The sequence below is a fragment of the Geotrypetes seraphini genome, chromosome 5, assembly GCF_902459505.1.
Source record: "Geotrypetes seraphini chromosome 5, aGeoSer1.1, whole genome shotgun sequence".
NCBI classification, from domain to species: domain Eukaryota; kingdom Metazoa; phylum Chordata; class Amphibia; order Gymnophiona; family Dermophiidae; genus Geotrypetes; species Geotrypetes seraphini.
In genome coordinates this window covers 255,101,807-255,112,756 of record NC_047088.1, presented here as the reverse complement: position 1 = coordinate 255,112,756, position 10,950 = coordinate 255,101,807, and positions in this window count along the sequence as shown.

The window sequence follows — 10,950 nt, the reverse complement described above, 5'->3', positions numbered from 1 at the left end:
GGGTATAGAAATTATTCATAGTAGTAGTAGTGTGAAGAGTTTCAGTCTTTGGGAAGCAGAGCTGAGACTGTGATGTCATAATGGCTCATCCACCAATAAGAGCCAACCTCATTAGTGATGTCACAATGGCTTGATTGTCCTATGCTCCCCTATGTTCTCCAACCCAGCCAGCAGATTAACCATTCCCCTTAACTGCATCCATGACATCCCGTTTGTCTGACTTGTTTGCTTAGATTGTAAGCTCTTTGGAGCAGGGACTGCCTTCTTTGTGACTCTGTACAGCACTATAGAAATAATTAATAGTAGTAGTAGTAGTAGTGTGAAGAGTTTCAGTCTTTGGGAAGCAGAGCTGAGCTTGTGATGTCATAATGTCCCATTCCACCAATAAGAGCCAACCTCATCAGTGATGTCACAATAGCTTGATTGTCCTGTACTCCCCTTTGCCCTCCAACCCAGCAAGCAGATTAACCGTTCCCCTTAACTGTATCTATGACATCCTGTTTATCTGTCTTGCCTGTTTAGATTGTAAGCTCTTTGGAGCAGGGACTGTTTTCTTATTCTTTGTGACTCTACGCAGCGCTGCGTGCGTCTGGTAGGGCTATAGAAATTATTCATAGTAGTAGTAGTATGAAGAGTTTCAATCTTTGGGAAGCAGAGCTGAGCTTGTGATGTCATAATGCCTCATTCCACCAATAAGAGCCAACCTCATCAGTGATGTCACAATGGCTTAATCGTCCTGTACTCCCCTCTGCCCTCCAACCCAGCCAGCTGATTAACCGTTCCCCTTAACTATATCCTGTTTGTCTCTCTTGCCTATTTAGATTGCAAGCTCTTTGGAGCAGGGACTGTTTTCTTATTCTTTGTGACTCTATGCAGCACTGCATGGAGTCACAAAGCGCTATAGACATAATTCATAGTAGTAGTAGTTGGCAACATATAACTGCAGACATCAGAGACAACCAAAATGACATTATCCAAATGTGTAAACAATGCAAATCTCTTGGGAATGAAGGAGCTACATGGTATCATTGTCAATATTTGCAAATAAAGACCTACAGGGTCTTTCTAGTCTGCCCATTAAGGTGGCTCGAGGTGAATCTGACGCTGCACATGTTTCACTTCTTCCTGAGTCAACCCTGGGGCACTTAATCTCCATCGAATCCTGCCAATTCTGAAGCGCAGAGCAGATGTTTGCCCAGCATCAGTCCTGCTTCCTAACTTCTGAAGTTGCCATCAAAGCCCTTTCCGACATTGATCCTGATCTCTCTTCTTCTTCTTTGCAGGACCCAAATGGAGAAGTTTGCCAGGCGTTGGTCTTCCTTCCCAACCTCTGAAGCTGCTTCTTATGCTGCTCCGTCTGCCTGGTTAGTATGCAGGCCCTGACTCTCTGAACATTGCTCGTTTCTTCACATCTTCCGGCTCCTTCCCAACGCCACTCAACGCCAAGAAAAAAAATGTGCCTTATTTACATTTAGCACATACTCCTTTGCAAAGAGTGCACACTCCTGAAAACATTTGTTCTGGAACAAATAAAAATGGGGGGGGGGGGGGAAGGACAGAAAAATGTTTGACTGCACATTCTTTCTTCTCTATCTGAGTCGTATAATCCCATCGCTGCACTTCCTCCATTTACTGACACGTCTGCAACAATTCTTGTCTCCTTGCTTTCCTGCTATTGCTTGCTTTGTTCTGCTTTCATCTTTGCAACCTGACTGCCTTCCCAGCATCTCTTGGCTTTTTCAGATATTTTTTTTGTTCCGGAGCTTGAATGTAAATCTTTCTGTTCTTATTTTTATAACCGTCTCCTTTGACAATCACTTCAGATTTTCTTTCCTCTTTTATTTATTATCCTAATATCGTTTGATTTAGTTCCCCCCATGTTGGCATAACAATTTCTAGCTCTTACAATGGCTCCTTTTACTTTAGCCAGTGTTCTACTGCACAAAGATTTTCTCATGTGGATAGAGCCACCTGACGTTACCCATCCTTCCTTCTATGCTCTGTTCCCCTCCCCCATTTTAAGAAAATCTGCTTGCAAGCCTCTTCTCTGCTACGAGGAGCCTAGCGGACGGAAACGCAGGGACGTCTGCTTCAAAGCCAGTTGATGTTTCCTGTGATGTTGGACAGGATACGTACCTCCAAATTCTATCAATCGCACACTCATATTTAATTGAGTAACAAGGGGGTCCTTTTACTAAGGTTCTCTAGCCATTTTAGCTTAAGTTAAACGCTAATATATGATGGACACATTAGCATTTAGCTCGCGTAAAAATGACTAGCAAAAGGACCCTTATATCCCATTATCTACAAATTTCAAGTTTATTTTAGCCTTGACATACCGCACATAAATGTCTGAGCAGTGTACAATTAAAAATAATGGGGAGAAAATCAAATCATTAAAAAACAACTCGGTGATAAAATAACACACAGTAATTGAGAAGACAGTCCACATAAAGATCAGCAATGAAGAAACAGAAGTGGTTGACAGCTTCATTTTTCTTGGGTCCCTCCTTAATCACAGCGGCGCTTTCGACAGCAGAGATGAAGCGTCGATTAGCACTGGGGTGTGCAGCCGTGGTGAGCGTGGACCAACTATGGTAGTGCGAGGACGTCTCGGTCGCCATCAAACAAAGACTGATCGCTGCCGTTGTGTTCCAATCGTGACATATGGCTGCGAGACATGGACGCTCACGAAAGCAGAGAAGAAAAACCGAATGCCTTCGAGCTGTGGTGCTGGGAAAGACTTCTACCAATCCCATGGACAGCTAGGATCGCAAACAAAGATGTTCTTGATTGTATAAACCCAGAGCTGTACCTAGAAGGCAAGATTACCAGACAGAAACTGACTTATTTTGGACATGTGATGAGGGCGAATTCACTAGAAAAGGAGGTGCTACTCGGAATGGTGGGTGGTAAAAGGACGCAGGGGGAGACCAAAACGTACGTTGGCCGGATACCATCAAGAAAGACACGGGAATGAACATCAAGCAATTGAAAGAAGTCGTGGAAAACAGGGAAGCATTGCGAGGACTGGCCTACAGAGTAGAGGTCTGCACGGGAACGGGGATTGCGGGAATCCCCTCCTAACCCACGGAACTCCCACGGGGACCCCCCTCTGGCCCACGGGACTCCCTCAGGGACCCCCCTCTAGCCAACGGGACTCCCACGGGAATGGAAGGCTTTGGAAGCAGGGTTCGTCCATATAATATAATGGACATATCAGCCTTAGTAAAAGAGGGAGTTTATAAGTTAATTACCTGAACAGAAAACAAAAAAAGGGTTCCACCAAAGAGATTCCACAAGGAAAACAGCAGCGCAAACACAAAAGAAACTGTGAAATTGATGATCCTGTCAGAAGTAATTGCTGCTTTTTTATGGGGACGGGTGGGGATGGAGATAATTCCTTGCGGAGATGGGTGGGGACGGAGATTATCCTGACAGGGATGGGTGGGGACGGAGAGGATCCTGGCGGGGACGGGTGGGGACGGAGAGGATCCTGGCGTGGACGGGCGTGGATGGGTAGGATTTCTGTCCCCGTGCAACTCTCTACTAGAGAGAAGCCAAGGGTTGGACATGACTGAATGCAATGGGAATGTAATGACGTTTTCTCTGTGTTAACTGCATGGCAAAATATCGAGGCACTGCCAGCAGTGCAGTTACAATGAGTTAATTTTGGCAGTTACCCCCAGTTCTATATATATATATATAGCGCCATAAAGTGTGCATGCAAATTGATACACACTGCGAATTTTATTTTTTTTAAGTTCCAAAGACTTTATTGAGATTTTCATAGTAAACATCCAAACAGGAGAACAAAGATTCTTAAAACATTGCTTACAACTTTTTTGATAACAGCATAGGGTATTCATGACCCTACAGATATAACCCACCCCCACCCAACCCCATATACAGAGAGTGCATACAATCATTCTACCAAGAGCATTCAATCCTTATTATTGTTCACATACTCTTGGATAGGCAACCATAACCTATCAACCTTGGCCTCCATTATGGTTGCCTCATATCTCCCAATTAGGCAAACCGAGTTCCACCAAAACTGAAAAGATAGTAGGGACGCATTTTTTCCATGTTTTCAAAATAGTTTGGATTGCCACTGCTGTCAATTTTGCTATTAACCTCTTATTATGATTACTTATAAAATTCTTTCATTAATAACCTACTTATCCCTTCCAACATTACAAGGTCTTTGCGATCTACAGCTCGAAACCTTCTTGTTATCTCATCATTGAAACATATAAATACATTAAGGACCTGAATATTTTCTGTTAGCGCCCCGTCTCTTTGGAACTACTTACGTGAAAAACTTACACTTACTGACTTTAAGTCAAAACTAAAGACATTTCTCTTTCTCGACGCGTTTGACTCCTAATTGTCCTGTTAAGGACTACCCAGTATTTAGAAGGAATCTTAATACCTGTTCCCCTTCCTATTGTTCTTCTCCTTTACAGGTTCTCTTTTTCTTTAAATATTGTAGTTCCAGCCCTCCTTTCCCGCTTGTCTCTGTTAGTTAATTTTTTTGTTAGTTTATTAGTCCTTAAAAGCTAGTATTTGCTCTAGTGTTGTGTGTTTTTTAAACTGTATTTTAGTCAGTAGATGGTTTTAACATTTTTGTACACCTCCTAGAACAGGGGTCTCAAAGTCCTTCCTTGAAGGCCGCAATCCAGTTGGGTTTTCAGGACTTCCCCAATGAATATGTATGAGATCTATGTGCATGCACTGCTTTCAATGCATATTCATTGGGGAAAAAACAGAAAACCCAACTGGATTGCAGCCCTCAAGGACTTTGAGATCCCTGGCCTAGAAGGATTGACTAGGCGGTATAAGAAATTTTAAATAAAATGAAAATTATCTCCACAGAAGCATCAAAAAGATTTAAAATGGCTCTCGCGTATGTCAAAGAAACTTTCATATGTAGCAATATTTGAACATGACTCCATACTTGTTTCCAAAAGACATGTACCGGTGGACAGTAAAATAACATATGATCTAATGTACCCTTTTCACTCCCACATGACCAACATAAAGGGGAGTTGTCAGCACTGAGCTTATTTAATTTAACAGGTGTTTCTTTTGATCATCAGATTGAATGGTGAGTTGCTCGCCTTTCCCAGTTGTGTTCCACAGCCGTGAATGAAGTTATGAAAACTGGATATAGCTCGATTTATTTGGAAACATCAGTTTTCCCTGAAGACGACAATCGAAACTCAGCTTGAGTTGGAGACGTTTTGAACAAGAAGTAGCTATAAAGCTGAAACATTTGCTCTCAATTTACGCTGAATGGCGAAGTTTATTTTGGAATTTATAGCAACAAAGTTGTTTTAGTGGGATTTCAGTTACGAGGAATTAGGACCGATCTGGACATTACAAACCAGCAATGATAGAGGATCTCAATGAACAAAGATAAGGACTTTAAATCGTTGACAAGTTTGGTAATCGTGTTTGAACAGTTTGAGATACAATTACAAACAGATGGTGGGAACAAGATGATGCTATGATGGTTCCTTTGGACATGACCGTGGTGGAGGAGCACTGAGCACATCATATTTTAAATCAATAGATTGGGATTAAGGGAAAAATAAAAAGTAATTATGTTTAATTAAAATAATTGATAATTGACATTTTTGTGAGAGGTTTATTATATGAATGTCAAGTAATATATTTAGTTTCCCATAGCTAATAAGGATAGCCAGCTATGTCATGTGACTTAGACAGCTATCAACAATGTTTAAAAAAAACTAGTCATCTTTGTTTAGTGGCCAAATCAGGCCACATAAATAGCTGGTCTATCTTAAGAATATAAGAACATAAGAATTGCCATATTGGGGCAGAGCAGAGGTCCATCAAGCCCAGAACCCTGTTTCCAACAGTGTCCAACCCAGGTCCCAAGAATCTGGCAGAAACCCAAAGAGTAGCAACATTCCAGAGCTGAGATTGTGATGTCATAATGTCTCATTCCACCAATGCCTAAGAGCCAACCTCATTAGTGATGTCACAATGGGTTCATTGTCCTATTCTTGTTTCACATAAGAACATAAGAGCTGACATACTGGGACAGACCAAAGATTCATCAAGCCCAGTATCCTGTTTCCAACAGTGGCCAACCCAGGTCCCAAGTACCTAGCTAGATCCCAAGTAGCAAAACAGATTCAATGCTGCTTACCTTAGGAATAAGCAGTGAATTTCCCCAGCCATCTCAATAAGGGTTTATGGACTTCTCTTTTAGGAAATTATTCAAGCCTTTTTTAAACCCCGCTAAGCTAAATGATTTCATTACATTCTCTGGCACCAAATTCCAGACTTTAATTACACATTGTGCTATAAACTTAGCTGACCAGTGCTGAACATCAACTTAGCTAGTTAACCCCCCCATCCCCCCTTTTACAAAGCCGCAGTAGCAGCTGCCAAGCAACAAACACTCCAATACCCATTAAATACCTATGGGCATCGTAGTGATTACAGCAGCATCAGTCACTGCCACAGTTTTGTAAAAAGAGCCCTAAGTTTATAGCAGTCCAAAATAAACCATATATTCAATGTCTGTCACCAGAAATGGTCCAGCAATGAATATCCTGGCTGAGCGCTGACCACGAGAGTCAGCCTGGCTAACTCCCATGGTCTAAATATCGGCCCCATGGGGTCAATCTGCATACTATCTATTTTTTTATTTTTTTACTTTCATTTTACATCCAAAGAAATTCTTTGATTAAGAAAAATAACATTCCAAAGAAGAAATAATAAAGCATTAAATAATACATATGTAGTACCATGATAATAGTCCACTATTGGGAGGAGAGGATCAAGCACTTATCAAGGGTAGTTGATTATACAAAGAAAAAATTCAATATTCATAACATAATACAGAGCAAATCGGTTGTATCTTTCTATACGGTCTGGCCAGTGACTTCAACGGGCATCTGAGGAGTAACGGAAGCCGCTTTACCTTCCAGAAAAAATTGTAATTGATCAGGTTCATAAAAAACATATCTATTTGCTTGATGAGTAATACAACATTTACACGGAAAACGCAGCTGAAAGGTAGCTCCCAGTCCCAATACAGATTGACGTAACATCAGGAATTTTTTACGACGTAATTGCGTCCATTTGGAAACATCCGGAAATATAGCTATTTTTGAACCATAAAATTCCATATTCTTAGTCCTAAAGAATAGACGAAGAACTGCTTCCTTGTCCTGTAGGAAAACAAAGGTCACAAGCAATGTAGCCCTCACAACTGCATACTATCTATATCAAATTTGAAAATCTATAGCTAAGGGATTTATAGATTTACTGCTGGGTGTTTGGGGGTGGTGGTAGGAGGAAGAGGGCATCTCTCCTGCCACGGACAGTGTCGGGAAGGGTTCAGGGGTGGTGGCAGGAGGAAATGGACATTCCTCTTCCCCCCTCTTAAATTCAATCAATTTGTACCTCGCTTAATCTATTGTAAACCACATAGAACTTAACGGTATTGCGGTATATAAACTGTTATTATTATTATTATTCCTTCTACTGGCCGACTTGCGGTGGGGTTCAGGGGTTCCCTGCTGTGGCAGCAATCAGCTCAGCGGCCACGTCTATTTGAAATGTAGGCCACGTCCAGGTCAAACCACACCCACACCCAGCTTTCCAATGCACAAAAAAATTATCGCTTTTAGTGATCCAATAAAAGCAACTGGCCAAGACCAGTTACTTATGTGTCTTACTGATAGTTCAGCTCTGAAATTAATATAATATTTATAACACTGATACCATAAATACAGTTTTTACAATAGCAAGGACGTATACGTGTGTTATATGGACGCTGTGAGCATCTGTGTTGCCCGTTAACAGTGTAAAATACAGGAGAGAGGGCAGAGAAAAAAAGGGGCCAATGAGAAGGCTAAAATGTTCATTCCTCATGATTAAAATATGAGCCTGAACTTTATACAGAACCAATTTCATTTATGTCCCCACATTTACGTAGTCTGCTGCTACGGTCTCGATGGTCATGTGTATATGACCTAACGGCATTGGATTGGCTGCCTATGGCTGACGTAGCAAGCCTGGCGCATGGGTACATTGTCGCTGTATCAACTGGACTGTTCTGCACATGTGTGAAAGTCGCTTTCACAGTGATGGAGTAGACGGGAGTCAAACAGAGATTACGGCGGCCCTCCGTGCAAATATTGCTGTTTCGGAATCGGCCAGAAAATCGGCCCACAGCGATCCACACGGTCTTACCGACCACGTTTAGATCCTTTTCCTGGGCGGTGACTTCTAACATGGAACCCTGCATCGAGTAGCCATAGGTTGAGTTCCTCTTTCCCACATGCATCACTTTGCACTTGTTGACATTAAACATCATCTGCCATTATGATGTCCAGTCTCCCAAGGTCCTCTTGCAATTTTTCTCAATCCTCGTGCGATTTAACAACTTTGAGTCATCAGCAAATTTAATTATCTAACTAGCTATTCCCATCTCTAGATTATTTATTTATTGGGAGAGATTTACCCAAAGAAGTTTATACTCTTCTCCCTCCTTATTCGCGGTTTCAGCAATCGCGGTTTCGATTATTTTCAGTTTTTAGCCTGCTGGCTTCTCCCACCCTTCCTCCCCCCCCAAATGACATCAGCTTGCATAGAGAAATCGCTGATTCCAAGTGTTTACAGAGAAAATTGCTGATTCCCGGCACTTTCTTCACCGTGTTTTGCCTCTCCTTCAGGAACAGGCCAGGTCTCCCACCATGTTATTCGCGGTTTCACCATATTCACGATGGTTTTTAATAGAAAACAGCGAATAACATATGAAAAAGGTATGCGCGGTTTTTCTGTATTCACGGGTCTGTCAATCCCCTATCACAGTGAATACGGAGGGAGAATTGTACAGTTTAGTAATCAGGTAATCTTAAGTATTTTCCCTATTTGTCCTGGCAGGCTTACAACCTGTGGTACCTGGAGCAACGGGCAGATTAAGTGACTTGTCCAGAGTCACAAGAAGCAGAATGGGATCAAACTCATAACCTCAGGGTGCTGAGGCAGCAGTTCTAATCACTAGATCTCTCCTCCACAGACCTCTAAGGAACCCCACTATTTACCCTTCTCCATTGAGAATACTAACCAATTAACCCTACGCTCTATTATCTATCTTTTAACCAGTTCTTAATCCATAATAGGACATCCCCTCCCCCCCTCACACACACACACACTTTTATGAAGCCGCATTAGAGTTTTTTTATCACTGGCCTTGGCAGTATTAGCTCTGACACTCAAAGGAATTCTGTGCACATTGGAGCAGCCGGCGATAAACAAAAGCTTAATGTGGCATTGTAAAAAGAGCCCCAAATGAATTACCCTTGCTTTACCTGTTCAGCTCCACTCAGGATTTGCTAGACTTCAATCATAACTGTCTCTTCTTCAAGTAGTCATAATCTCTTTAGCCTTTCCTCGTATGAGAGTTGTTTTATCCCCGTAATCATTTTGGTCACCTTTCTCTGTACTTTTTTTTTTAATCGTGCTATCGTTTTTTTGAGATGCAGTAACCAGAATTGTACACTATACTTAGGGTCATAACACGGAGTGATACAGACATTATTATATGCTTTGGGGGGGGGGGGGTTCTGTACACTTCTCCCTCTGTATTCGCTGTGATAAGGGATTAACAGAACTGCAAATACAGAAAAACCGTGAATAACTTTTTCATATGTTATTTGCTGTTACTTCGGCAGCACTTTCAGCGTGTCACCAGCATTTCAGATTTCCTCAGCACATCACTTATTGGACCCCTGATGAAGATTATACGAAACACGGACCGTGTTGGATCCCTTGCCTGGTAAAAGGTTTTCAATCTAACGTTTTATTTGTTATAAATAAAGTCTGCCTGCATCGTGTACAAAGTCTGCAGTTTTTTGTTTTGCTTGCTCTGGATTGTTTTTCACTGCAGACAGTTGGACCATTGTTTCTTTACTTTGGTTGGATTTGCTGTTAAAAACCATCGTGAATATGGTGAAACCGTGAACAACATGGTGGGAGACCTGGCCTGTTCCTGAAGGAGAGGCCGGGAATCAGCAATTTTCTCTATGCAAGCTGATGTAATTTGAGGGGAGGAGCCAGCAAGCTGAAAAACCATGAATAATCGACACCTCAAATGCTGACACCGCGAATACGGAGGGAGAAGTGTCTCAACATTTACAGCAAACACAGGGCTCCTGCGTTTGCTTTGCGGCTGTCGTCCCAGAGGTCCCTCGGGCTTCTATCCAATGTCTTAACATTTAGGGCTCCTTTTACTAAGCTTTGCTAACGGTTTTAGGGCATGCTGCATTGCCGTGTGCGCTAGACACTAACGCCAGCATTGAGCTTATGTAGCATAGTAACATAGTAGATGACGGCAGATAAAGACTCGAATGGTCCATCCAGTCTGGCCAACCTGATTCAATTTAAATTTTTTTCTTCTGGGCAAGAATCCAAAGCTCTACCCGGTTCTGTGCTTGGGTTCCAACTGCCGAAATCTCAGTTAAAACCTACTCCATCCCATCTAAACCCTCCCAGCCATTGAAGCCCTCTCCAGCCCATCCTCCCCCAAACAGCCATATACAGACACAGACCGTGCAACTCTGCCCAGTACTGGCCTTAGTTCAATATTTAATATTAGTTTACCCTCTCATTCTCTATGCTCTGCTCACCAGAACCTTTCAATGACCCCCTTCCCATCTGAGGGCGACGAAAATGATAGGAGGTTTGCGCCAGAAGATATATGAGGAGAGACTGAAAGCCCTAAATATGTATACCCTAGAAGAGGAACGGAGGGACAGGGGAGATATGATTCAGACGTTCAAATACTTGAAGAGTATTAACAAAGAACAAAATATTTTCCAAAGAAAGGACAATGGTAAAGCCAGAGGACATAATTTGAGGTTGAGGGGTGGTAGATTCAAGAGCAATGTTAGGAAATTCTAC